We start from the raw sequence: 14,213 nt of genomic DNA on the forward strand, positions 1-14,213 counted from the left end.
ACTGGGACAATTTTTTATCATTAAGGGCCAAATCATGATTCTGTGACTTGCATTTCTTTATAGTTAGTGTTTCAAGTAATGTTAGTTTTCTGCCTTTATCTGCTCTGTGAAGAACATCACATTTAATATCGTAACAATGGTATTCATTGAGACCATCTTCAACAACGGTAGAATCTTTCTTTTCGACTCTCAAACTTCTTGCATGTAGTAGTTATAGGTCTACATCATGCAGACCTACATATACTTTGCCACACAATATATATTATTGCTATTTTAAATATGTCTACGTATTTCAAGTATCGACAAAATATGTCACAAATGTAAAAGAAGCCGGCCGGGGTGGCCAAGCGGTTAAAGGCGCTACAGTCTGGAACCGCGCGACCGCTACGGTCGCAGGTTCGAATCCTGCCTCGGGAATGGATGTGTGTGATGTCCTTAGGTTAGTTAGGTTTAAGTAGTTCTAAGTTCTAGGGGACTGATGACCTTAGAAGTTAAGTCCCATAGTGCTCAGAGCCGATGTAAAAGAAATTGTTCCTTTCAAAATAAAAAAAAAATTGCCCGCGCTGGAAAATGACTATAGTACAAATTCAGAAGAGGACTACTGGTCACAGAGGTCGATATCTGGAGGAAAAACAAATTTATAAGGAGCAGTCAAACGAAAACGAAACAGACTACATAACGAGCATGGCGCGGACGTTACTAACGCAGATACCTGTGTGTACAGAACTGCCCTCTACTGGGAACAGCGCGAACGTTCACCGCTGTTGCATTTCTCTATTAGACTTGCTCTACGTGACGTCAGCGAGTATTGTGTGCCTCCATTACGATGGAGGCCGGGAATGAGGAACAGCGCAGTGTAGTGAGGTTTTTGACTATGGAAAGAGTGTCAAGGTCGGGTGTCATTGAAAGACAGCAGTGGGCCAGGACAGGCTTGTAGTCTTATTATCCCGTATGCCACTGCTGCTGTGGATGCTGCCGAGAGAAATGACCGACGACGTACGGTGGAAGATATGCGGGTCATGTTAGCCATCAGTCAGGGTACCGCTCACTGCATCATGACGGAGCATCCGAAGTTAGGGAAAATCTGTTCGTAGTAGATTCTCCACAGCCTGACGAAGGAGCAGAAACTGAACAGACTGTCGACATCACTGCAGCACCTGGACCGGTACCACGAAGATTATTATCGTTACCTGTCCCTTATTGTCGTGGGAGATGAATCATGATATCATTTTGAAACGGAGAGCAAGCGTCAGAGTAAATAATAAACCACATGGATTCACCCGCACAGAAAAATCTAAAGCCATGCACGTCAGCTGCGGACATGTCATGGTTGGTTGGTTGGATAATTTGTGGAAGGGGACCAAACGGAGAGATCATCGGTCCCATCGGATTAGGGAAGGCGGGGGAAAAATGTTGGCTGTGTCTTTTCAAAGGAACTATCCCCGCATTTGCCTGAAGCGATTTAGAGAAATCACGTAAAACCTAAATCAGGATGACCGGACACGGGTTTGAACCGTCGACCTCCCGAATGCGAGTCCAGTGTGCTAACCAGGGCAAGTCATGATGACCTGTTTCTTTGACTGCAAGGGCCCTCTGCTCATTGACATTCTGGAATACGGCGCCAAAATCAATGCACGGCGGTACGTGGACACTTTCCAAAAACTGAAGAGCGTCATCAAATCCAAACGATCAGGAATGTTGAAGGACGGCATCATTCTGTTGCGGGATATGTCTGCCCACATGTTGACCAAATTGTTTAGATTACGCTGCAGCCGTTTCGCTGGAAAGCACTTACACACCCTCCATACAGTCACGATCTATCCTCACGCGATTTCCATATTTTTGGTCCCCTGAAAAAAAGTCATTCATGACCGTCGATTAGCTTCGGGCCGGTCGGTGTGGCCGTGCGGTTCTAAGCGCTACAATTTGGAACCGAGCGACCGCTACGGTAGCAGGTCCGAATGCTGCCTCGGGCATCCATGTGTGTGATGTCCTTAGGTTAGTTAGGTTTAATTAGTTCTAAGTTGTAGGCGACTGATGACCACAGCAGTTAAGTCGCATAGTCCTCGGAGCCATTTGAACCATTTGATTAGCTTCGGACGAGGAGGTGAACGCCTGGGTACAATCATGGTTCAGCATGCAATCGTAAACATTTTTCCTTGCAGGCACTGACCGTCTTGCTTCATAGTGGGACAAATGCATTAACATTTATGGCGATTACTTTTAATAGAATCAGCAGTTTACTTACTTTTTTCCCATCTGTTTCGTTTTCATTTGACTGCCCCCTTACAAATTAACGGAATGGGAATGCGAGATCACCCCCCACTAGCGTCCTGCTATGTATGACAGAGTGAAGTTATCTGCAATCGCAGTTTAACTCATCTGCAGTATTAACTAGAAGAACACCGAGCCGTCATTTTACAACTTCCAGTTAATTGTTCAGAAAGAAGAACTCTATACTGTCATGCACAATTCAAGTTGCGAAAAGCAACAATCACACGGAAATATAATGACAGTTTTCAATACTTTATGCAGTGGTATGATCCATTACTGTACATACCACACTGTTACCTTCGGCCATTCTGGTTCCAGTACTCTGGGAGTTCGCGACGTGGTCGGCCACCTGGCCTTAACATCGTGTCGATGAAAGGTAATGTTGACGTCACCTTCCCGAAGGATAAAGCTAGCGTCTGCGAAACGAAGTTTAGATGTATGCCACGTGATTCCAGTGAAAGGCTGCCACCCTAACAAAGTAAAACTAACGCATTGAACACAGTGTAGTAACAACAGATATCTGACAATTAAGCAGTTAATTGTATTCCGAAAGTAACAACAATTGTGCAAGACTAATGTTAGTCTCCACGTTTGTACACACTTAAAGTTGTATTTTATGGCGTTTCAGCACCTCTTACAACTGGCTTTCGTTGAATATTTATACTATTGTATAAAGACAAGTCGTTGTTTAACGTTGTTACCAAAAATATCGAAAAAGTCAATGACCGACTTACTCCAAGTATTTGCACGATGCTTTTAATACACTTTCAGAGGGACATAAGCTACGTATTTTGTTAATATTTACAAGAAGCCCTGACACGTTGTAAAATACAACTTGCAGTGCAGACAAAGGTGCAGAGTATTGTTACTCTTTCACATTCCTTACTACTTTTCGGGACACAATTAACTGCTTGGTTGTCAGATATCTGTTGTTAGTACACTGCGTTGAATGCGTTGTTTTATATATTACAGGATACTCTAATAAATTTCAGACGGACACAGGCTAAATATTTAACAACAACTTAGAGGTTTTCTATTACCACGGAGTGCGAGAAGGCAAATGCTGCGCTGTGATGTGAACATGTGCGATTACGTTTTCTTTCTTGTAGACGGTTTGAACTACAAAAGTGGGGCATTTAAACCATTAGATGAATTGTTTCTCCCAAATATATTCTTAGATATAATTTTAAGGGTAAGTTGTATAAACGCCTATGTGATATTTGTTTCCTCGCGGTCGGTTTTAACGCAAAACAGGGAAGTTGTATTCATGGCTTATCGGCTCATGATTAGAATGCTACTAGGGAATCTAAAATCGTCCAAAGTTTGTAATGCTACGCGTTGGCAACAGAAAACTATGGGAAATACTGTCATCGAAGCTACTATCCTAACAGATGGTGCAGCAGGAGAGGTATCTCATACGCTGTACACCAATAACCCCAACCGATTTAGAGATTCATTTTAAGCTACGTTAATTGCCGTCGAAGTTCCGTTGGCGATAACAATAAACAAGGCTCAATGTTAGAAAATGGGGAGAGAACAGATGGGCTGAGGAGGAGGGGGGTGGAGGCGTTGGAGAGAAATAAGCAGCAAGGAGGAGATGGACAAAGAGAGAGGGGAGTAAGAGATGGTCTGAGAGAAAAGGGGGGGGGGGGTACAAGATTAAGGACGTATATCCAATACCCATATATATTTAGCAATTACAGGTTTCGCTAGTTACCTTACAAAGGACACGGCCACAAACGTAGGTGGTGTTAAACTGCATCTCTCTCTCTCTCTCTCTCTCTCTCTCTCTCTCTCTCTCTCTCTCTCTCTCTCTCTCTCGGGGGAAGTGTTCTTTGAAGAGTGAAAATTGAAAACGTTCCAACGGCTAAATATGACATTTCTCAGGAGAATGAAAAAACAATGGACTATCTCTGCTCATACATAAATGATACGCATCCAAAAAAATTACACGGTGTTATGCTGCTCACCGCAAAAAAATGGGAAAACTAGAAAATAAACAGCCAAAAGCCAAACTAAACAACAATAAATGTAATATACACGTCCGTTTCCGATCTTCATTTGCTGGATAAATGAAGTAGTAAGAATACAGCGTTAAAAACAATTTCTCCGCAACTAAATTACAGGCAACTACACTTCTGTAAAAGAAACAAGATGGAAATGAGATATCATCATTTCAGTGCAAATAGTTTATTGTTAACAGAATTTTTCGCCTCTTCTCTATTACCTAAAAACTAAGATGCTATTCATAAAGAAATAATCAAAAGTGAGTTAAATCGTTTCCTTATATTCGTTTTAAGCAGGTAAGAACAGAGTTTGTTTGAGAAGTGAATAGTGTTGTTATTCCTGTGATAGTGAATGATGAGGGTAACGGGCACGTCTGAGATGAATGTGTGCAAAAATGTTCTACAAATGTACTCGCTTTAGTTAGAATGACGCTTTCACTACGATCACATACATCGATCAACATCTTTTTATCGTATCCAGCCAATTTATGCAGCTAATTGTCGGCAAATATCAACGTTACTTGTCTATTTTCACGAATTGTTGATAAAATAACCCCAAATTTTCACAAGAAAAAGAAAATGACCCACTACTCATTCATACATTAGAGGTAATATGTCAAATAGAAGGAAAAAAATTCATGGCAGCCCGTATAAGATGTCTGAAAAGCGGCAAGACGTTTTGAAATGATGGTAAAAAGAAGCAGACTTTTTAAAGAAGCTCCCCACAACTCAGTAACGTGTGTATCGTGCAGGAGAATTCATGTGTTCCTCATACGATCCCACTAAGGTAAGTAAGGTACGCTCGACTTTTTGAACACTTGGCGTGAATGCAGAGATCGCGGCGCGCTGGCTCCGGGAAGTTGGGGAGTGGACAGATGCCAACGTATTCCATAGAGGCGAGACGATGAGAGCGGCTCAACCGCGTAATTGCGAGGCGTCCGCCGACGACACGATCTGTGCCTTGTACAGCTATAATGGGGCAACCAGCCCACAGCTTCTCCGTCACGTACACGGCGAATTCCTGGGGCTTACCCACCGCTCACGACCTACTAGCTGCACCCACGGTGACTACATTCACCCGCCTTCAAAACTTGGACTGCCGTTTCTCAGACACCAATTATTTTATACCGCATCGATATTCTTTAACCTTTAACATGGCGAGCGCTATGGCACAACAATACGGCAGTATCAGCACAACCCGTGTTTATAGCATGCAATGAACGGGAAGAACACCACCAAACCATTAGCGAATGCATTTGAGCCCAGAACTATATTTTAATACAAGGGACATACAGCGAAGACAGAAAGACAATACATCTGCATCTAAAAGGGACAAACTTCACGATCTTGGGTATTTTCTCAGTTCGCTCTCACAAAGATCTGAACCATATTTCAAAGATCTCTTCATCTAATATGATGTTCATCATAACTTTGAACTCATCCGTCATAATTCCGAATTTATTGTCTGCTCAACAACCGTAGATATATGAAAACTTTGAAATGAAAAGCCATAAATTGTGTTAACACTTGAGACGAAACTTGTGGTTTGTCAGGGAAGTACAAGCTACAGAAAGATCTAGTTTAATAAACACTGAGGCGACAAACGTCATCGGACAGCTATATGCACATATACAGATGGCGGTAGTATCGCGTACACCCGATGTAAAAGGGCAGTGCATTGGAGGAGCTGTCATTTGTACTCAGGTGATTCATGTGGAACGGTTTCCAGATCCACAGTGTCGAGTGTGTGCCGAGAATACCAAATTTCAGGAATTACCTCTCACCACGGAAAACAGAGGCCGACGGTCTACACTTAATGACCGAGATCAGCGGCGTTTGCTTAGAGCTGTCAGTGCTAACAGACAAACAACACTGCGTGAAATAACCGTAGAAACAAATGTGGGTCGTACGACGAACGTATCAGTTAGGACGGTGCGGCAAAATTTGGCGTTAATGAAGTAATGCAGCAGATGACCAACGCCAGTGTCTTTGCTAAAGCACGACATCGGTTGCAGCGCCTCTCCTGGACTCGTGACCATATCGGTTGGACCTTAGACGACTGGAAACCCGTGGCCTGGTCAGATAAACCCAGATTTCAGTTGGTAAGAGATGATGGTAGCGTTCGGGTGTGGCGCAGATTCCACGAAACCATGGACCCAGGTTGTCAACAAGGCACTGTGCAAGCTTCTGGTGGCTCCGTAATGGTATGGACTGTTTTTACATGGAATGGACTTGGTCCTCTGGTCCTAAAAGTTATCCGACCCTGTCTAGAAATAGTTATGTTCGGCTACTTTTAGACCATTTTCAGCCATTCATGAACTACATGCTCCCAAGCAACGATGGAATTTTTATGAATGAGATTGTTCGCGATTGGTTTGAAGAACATTCTGGACAATTCGAGCGAATGATTTGACTACCCAGATCGCCCGGAATTAATCCCATCGAACATTTATGGGGCATAGTGAAGAGGTCAGTTCGTGCACAAAACCCTGCACCGCCAACATTTTCGCAATTATAGATGGCTGTAGAGGCAGCACGGCTCAGTATTTCTGCAAAGGACTTCCAACGACTTGTTGAGTCCATGCCACGTCGAGTTGCTGCACTACGCCGGGCATAAGGATGTCCAACACGATATTAGGAGGTCCCCCATAACTTTTGTTACCTTAGCGTATGTACTAGATTTATAGAACATTACCATTGTCGTCGTAGACATCGTTAATAATGACTTGGAATACAGCGTGCATGATAACAGGCAGAAACCAGAAACTACCGTAGTAATTATCTACGTCAGAAAGTTTCGAATCTGATACTTCGAGTGCAGCACCACCTATATTGGATGTGACCTTTGCCAGACCCAAAACGGAAGATCTGTCTGCAACTACTAGGGTCATGCTTTTAAATAACTGAGACGCCGCAAGATAAGAAAACACCCCCATTCTCTCTCTCTCTCTCTCTCTCTCTCTCTCTCTCTCTCTCTCCCCCCTCCCCCACCCCCGTTTCACTGAAACATGAACATTTTGTCGAAATTATGCGGAACATAACAGAAATTTATTCTAACTGTGATCAATAGATCGACAATGTGCAGTTTTAATGCTCACAATTAACATTCAAATAATTTTTTTAGCCGACTGATTGGTTTAATTTGTGTTATAAAAGTGTGCTGTCCGATGAAAGTAATAAAACAGGGGAAAACGACCCGGACTTCTGTAGAGACTAGCTTTACCGAACGATTACTCAATTTTCTGATTTCTCGCATCCACTCCACACTACGCATCAGTCGAATGCTGTAATATCAAGCACTGCAGTCGCGTGTCGACGACTTACTATCAAACAGAATGCTATCAGTCTTTCGCAGACACTCGTGGTATTATTCCTCGCGCTTGCTCCTCGCAAGCTAACCTGAAGTGGGAACTGTGGAGCCACAAATGTCCGTAGCCTTCGCCCACGCGGCCGACTCCCAGACAAAGGGAAAGGATGCACACGCCTGCGGTGAGAGAGGCGGCGTGCGCCAAACACGTCCGGTGCACGGGAACATAACCCGCCTTCCCAAATGGTCATCCGCCGTCTCGCCACTATCTTGTCCGCATCAACGGCAGACGCGACTGGACTGCCAAACAATACAAGGCACACGTTCCGGCCTACGGTCAAGGTCACGCTTCTCACGACATCCGAGGAAAAACCTATCTTCACATGTGTCGGCAACATGGCAGGATGACAAAGCAAGCGGGAAAAAACGAAAAGGAACGAACGCTTGTCCGAATGTCTGTTACGTCACAGGCAACACGCTCAATACCTGCATGGTTAACGCAGGTCTAGCGAGAACATATGCACACAGCGCGTGCCAACTACTCCAGCACGATTTGCTTCTCGTGCGTCACATCTTTCAGTGACAGAAGATTTACGGTAAGTTCCGCGAGATCCCAACGCGCGAGTAAAAAAAAGGAAGGTTTTGGTGCAATATCCTGTCGATAATGTGCTCATTACGATTAAAAACGAGTTCAGGCAGGGCAAGGATGAGGGAGGGAATCGGTCGTTTCCTGTTCAAAATTAATTATCCCGCAATCGCTGCTGTCGACTTTGGGGAAAACATGGAATGAGCGAACGTGGATTTTAACGCCGTTCCTCCCGAATACTAACAACCGTGCTGCTTCGCTCGTTCAATGTGAATTCATAAATGCAAGCACATTTTAACTCCAAACTTTCAAAAGTAAATTTTTCTGCTGTGGTAACTTATATTCTGAACAACAGGAGTGTCTCTTCATGTCACTATTTCTTTTTATGATTTCGGCGAGTATGACTTCATTTTAAACACAGCAAGCTCCCGACATTCAGGATTAATGCAGACCAGAGACTGCACCGATAACCGAACACACGGATAATCCAAAATACAGTCTTTTTTTTTAATGGAAACTGCAACTTACTTTCCTTTCAAAACATACTACATGTCGCATCTTAAAACCTATTGAATTACTTACGAGTTATCCGCCGGAAACAGTGGGTTGACTTGTATCGACTTTTAGCTCCTAAGGAAAGGGGCTAGGAAACAGAGGAAATCAGCCACAAGTTGGAGTAGAATCCCGACTTTTACTTCAAGATAGAATGGGAAATAACAACAAAATATTACAGGGATGTCCGACGGCGCGACTGGGATCTGTATCGTTTCCCAACGGTAAAACATGAGACACATGCTTCATAGTATATTCTAATCATAAATACTGTTTCCATTTATAACGAAATATAAAGAGCGAATAAAATATTGAAACTGAAAGACAGTATCACAAGCAAAGTCAAATTCCACAAGAGGTATGTGTATGACACCCTCATTCTATTTGTTGGAACAAATGATGAAGCAACAATCCTTTTTAATAAATTCAATAGTCAGCATACAAATATCCAGTACACCTTTTCTTGATACAAGAATATCGAAACAGAACCAGCAGATAGCTTTCAATGATCAAAGAAAACCTACTGGCACAGACACCACTACACCGAACTCTTCTACACATCCCACAAAAAATCTGCATATATATCAAGGCTATATAGAACCCACAAATTTTCACTTCAACATACAGAACTCCAACAAGGAATAGAAACCTTAAAATGCATTAATACAACAAATATAAACAAACTCAACAAACTACAGTCACAACTGAAAGCACCTCAGCAGTGAAATATGTAAAAAGTGGAATATGTACCGTGCTATAATGACTGATACGTCAGATATATTATTCAAAAACACAGATGTGAAAGTCAGTTTCAGTACCAACAACAACCTAAGTAGGAGGCTTATTCACAATACAAAACCGCCAGATACAGATCTTGACGTATCTGGCATTTGCAAAATTACCAGCAACCGGTACAACGAGATTATGTAAGTCCGACAGGCAAAAATTTCAGAATGCGACTTAAAGAACATACAGACTGCTACAGACCAGAGAAATGATACAAATCAGCAGTAGCAACACACATTAATGACACAGGCCACCCTCTGATAATCGAAGAGAACTTGGAAATTTTGCAAAAAATCGGTAACAGTAAAAGAATGTATGTGATGGAAGAAATACAAATTTTCATTCACAATAAAAAACGTGATGATAATGTCCTTGATGGGATAACTGAATTCAGAAATTCAAATTTCTTCTATATCTTAAACCAGTAGAACAGTACCAGAACTGCAACAGACTGAAAATGTGCCACGATTACCAGACTGCCAGTGCCGTCAATATCGATGGAAGAAATGATAATCCACACGCTGTAACGCCGACGTATTCTTTTGAAGATATAGTTTTTACATGTATGGAGAAACGTTTGTGTAGTGAAAGTACGTCAACAAACAGTGTTAAAATAAGTAGTGTAATAGTGCAATGTTGAACAACAGCTCCGCCAGTGCACCAACGATGTAAACGATTCTCTGGGACGTCAACTTCGTAAGTGAAAAATCGGCATATAAAAGTAGGACACGATTGTCGTGTCATAACAACTGATGCTAAACTATCAACATCCTCCACAGGCTGTGGTATCAACCGCAACAGAGGCACAGCTCAAGACAACATGCCTTCCCCCTCCCCCCTATTACGTCAATAGCTACTCCGGCAACAGAACAAGTGAGTAAGACATTTCTAGGTTAATTTAGGCTAAGACATTTTATCTTCCAGTAACATCTGTAGGCATAAACGCCCGATGATGAGCAAAACATGCTCGATACGCACTGCATTAAATTGAGTTAAATTAAACATAAAATAAATATATGTGACTGGTAGCAGAAACATACAAATAATTACTTTTTTTTTTTTAATATAGCCGAACGGTGCACGGATGAACTGCACGCCGTTAATCCAGAAATTGCTGTGTAATGACTGAGAACCCGCGAAGAACAATGAAGCAACAAGATCCTACATCCTCATTTCGAAAGTTCTTTCATTCTTCAGGTCATCCGTACTATAAAAAACAGATTTCCCAAACTGATTATTTTTTTAAATCATAATCTTTGATGTTTCATCTCGTTGAGAGTTAATTAAGAAAGGACTTCGTATTATAGAGTATTGTTGTTGCTGTTAAATGACTTCAGGGGTATAAGAGAGGCAGAAATCTCACGCGGCATACAGCTTGCGGCGGCTATGAAAACCGGGAGTGCGCAGCCGGCGGCTGCGCTATAACTTGCGCATTACGTCACGCTGACCTGCAATGAGTAACGAAACCGTTAGCCGAGTGCCTCACGCAAGCGCTTTACAGACGTGAAAATGTCTAGCTCTCAAACTGATGGAAGGCTGCCGTGTCTCCTGCTTTTGTTCACCGTCTACCAGGTTGGCCAATTTGCTCACCGCTTTCGCCCCGAGGCCGTTGTAACGAAATGGGAAAGACAACTAGCATCCTGCAGCGTGCTTCAGCCTTTTACAAATAAACACTCCAAGATACTTGATAAAAGTGAGCTGAACATGTCGAACTGGAGCGAAGTAAAGGGTGTCTTCCAGAGGTACAGGCAGAGGCGACCCAGATGGCGGCGACAAGGACAAGCGCCGGCTTCGACCTCGTCAGCTTTCTCGGCCAGCGCTCACATTGCTCTGACATTGCAACCGCCGCACACCCAACAGATGCATTCACAAATTTTACTGTGTACACTCATGCGTCAATCGCTATCTTCTTTTATTTTCCATTCCACCGATTCGTTAATATGCAAAATACAGGGACCATATCCACGAAGAAATCTCTTACGGAATTTAGAACACTGAACACCGAATTATTCAAAAACTAGTGAGATAGTTCCATATTTTCCGGGGAATTGTGGCGATTGCCGTAAACGGTTTATACACTGCATTACATTGAAATGGATGTCCGTTTTGCATGTAACACAGTAAAGAGCGATATCATCAGGCACAAATTTCGAGTTAAAACTGTCACAATGTTACTTGTAACTCGATCTGTTTCACATTTGCACTGAGTAAACATTACAGCTTTCCTCCAGAAAAAACTTCGATGAAATCTAGGGAATTTGCTCTGATCACTCAGAAGGTTGGCGGCTGTCAGGCCAACAATGAAATTCGACTGGAGTAAAATGGAAAATTATAACAAAATATACTCTTGTTAAATTCAAAACAGTTATTACTGACGCGTTTACAGTATCTCAAATTTACCAACAAGAACACTTGCAAACTGAATGAGCGAAGGGGAGAACTAGATCACATAGGTTACAGTCTGAAGAATTTTCATGTCGATCGGAATTACTAATTTATTTATTGTAATATATTTTAAATACTGAACTGCCACAGTCTCGCTGAGTCAGATAAGATACAACTAAATACTTTGTGGAAATGTTTGCTTTTATACTACAGGTTTGGTATTTAAACACTGCTTTCACGAACCATGCTGAATGTTCACAAGATCATTACCAGGAGTATACCAGTTAGTTGATGACAAAACGCGGCGGCGAACTGCATGTTCTTCGTTTCCACAAGCAGAAGCGTATTTCTGTATCTTAGCATGGAAAACACGAAAACCGTATTTCTATGGCCTCCGTATATCACAGACACATACATCCAATGGTATGGGGCGCATAGAGTGCGAAAACCTCGAATGAACATATTAATGTTTTAGCTCTTTGCCGCAACAGAAGTAGATATTTTGCTACTCATTAGTATCACACAGGTCTGCGACTCCCTCGGAGTATGTATTGTAACTACGCCAACACCTATCACAACTGTGTGTGTGTGTGTGTGTGTGTGTGTGTGTGTGTGAACACGCTAATCTCCAAAACTACTGGATGAATTTTCAAGGGGTTTTTCAATGTAACTTGAACATAGGTTGGGGAAACATTCATGCTTTATTTCATCAAAATAGGAAAACGAGAAGAAAGATATTGTAATTTAAAGTTTTATCTAAAATCGTCTGGTCTGCTCTACTCTGCTCAGCTCAGTAGTTCGAATGTTTAACAATCACGGCTTAGTACACCAAAGAATCAATAGATGACGCTGACAGTTTCGTAGTATTGCAAAAAACCAATACATGATCCTTTTAGTTTCTTTTTAACTCAGTGACATGTATTTTCGGAAGTTAACGTCAGTGATAAAAGTAAGCACAGCATAAGAATACAAATTAACATCGAGTTTACGTGGTTAGCACATACGGATTTACTTATTTTTCTTTGTGCATTAAAAACTTAAAGACATTGCTCTGCTTCTTTCGATGGATTTATTCGTGTACTTTGCTGGGCATACAGAATTTATTAAGTATGCCTTGTGATTTGGGTGCCTAATCATTAGATTTTGATTTCGTTTTGTTTACGAATAAAACTGTGTAGAAAACACAAGGATTTTTCTGAATACACCAATATAGTTAAAAGACTGAGGAATATGTGGTCTCAAGAATCCAATGAAGGTCATGAGGCAAGAATTGCTGTGGCTCGAGAACATCAGGTTTTAACTCGCTCTTTAGAAACTCCTTCCGAAAGCGAGGCACAACATAACTCTGATCGATGGTGTCATGCATTATCTCACTCCTGAGAACCCCTCACTCGAAGAGGCCTGAAGTTACTTTTCTCCCACAAATCACCACATAAGAGGAAATTGTGACGAAGTGGGGCAGGCGAGTGAGTTTTTATACCCCGGATCCTGGTGTTCCTAACAGTTTACCAATTCGCTTTAAACGAGTACAATCCCCGGCGAGCTTATGTTATGCCATGAACAAAAGCAAAGCACAATGACAGACACGGCGCGCTGTGGGTGTCGGCCTTAGAGCAGTCGCCTTCCGCACTTCCAGCCCCATGTGGCTCCCTCCCATGTCTGTGAAGCAAACTACCTTGTTCCTGTCTCCAATAATACTACTTCAAACGTTGTATATAAAGAAGCCTTATACGCCAAAAATAAATTTTACACATGCGGAGTCTCGGGCACAGCTATAAATAAATATTTGGACAATGCCGCATTTCTCTGCTAGTCAACAACAGTTATGGTTCCTTTCACTTATTTTTAATGTATTTCAATTGTGTAACATCTGCCCTTCGATATCCTTAGTCACACCGACTACACTGGATAGTACATGTACGATCAATAAGTATATAATCCTATGTACTATATCCGAGTGAAGTGAACAAGGGATTGTAACTCTTCTACCGTCCAAAATGCTTTCAGAGTATTTCATGAAAGTAATTATTTTTACATCGGATGTAAAAACGGCATATTTCAATCTTACTGGTGGAACACAAACTCTCGCCAGTTACAGGCTCCGGGGTTCTAACTCGAGTATGAAAATAGCGGATTCGCTACCATACCCCCAGTTTGGTTGGAGTCCACACAGAGAGCATATCTAAGCCGCCGAACCTCATGAAGGAGAATGGTTACTTCGCGAAAATAGTGTAGATAAACAATCTTCAACCCAATGTGACACCCAAAATATACTGTCCATCAATAAGGGTGTGAAAACGACACAAAACAAATTCTT

General features: G+C 42.1%; 1 protein-coding gene across 4 annotated transcripts in view; it reads right to left on the reverse strand.

Moving 5' to 3' along the window:
* LOC126184525 (uncharacterized) overlaps positions 1-14,213 on the reverse strand; it is a 922,262-nt gene that overhangs the window by 299,001 nt on the left and 609,048 nt on the right. The window lies entirely within an intron of this gene.

The sequence above is a fragment of the Schistocerca cancellata genome, chromosome 4 (genome assembly GCF_023864275.1).
Source record: "Schistocerca cancellata isolate TAMUIC-IGC-003103 chromosome 4, iqSchCanc2.1, whole genome shotgun sequence".
NCBI classification, from domain to species: Eukaryota; Metazoa; Arthropoda; class Insecta; order Orthoptera; family Acrididae; genus Schistocerca; species Schistocerca cancellata.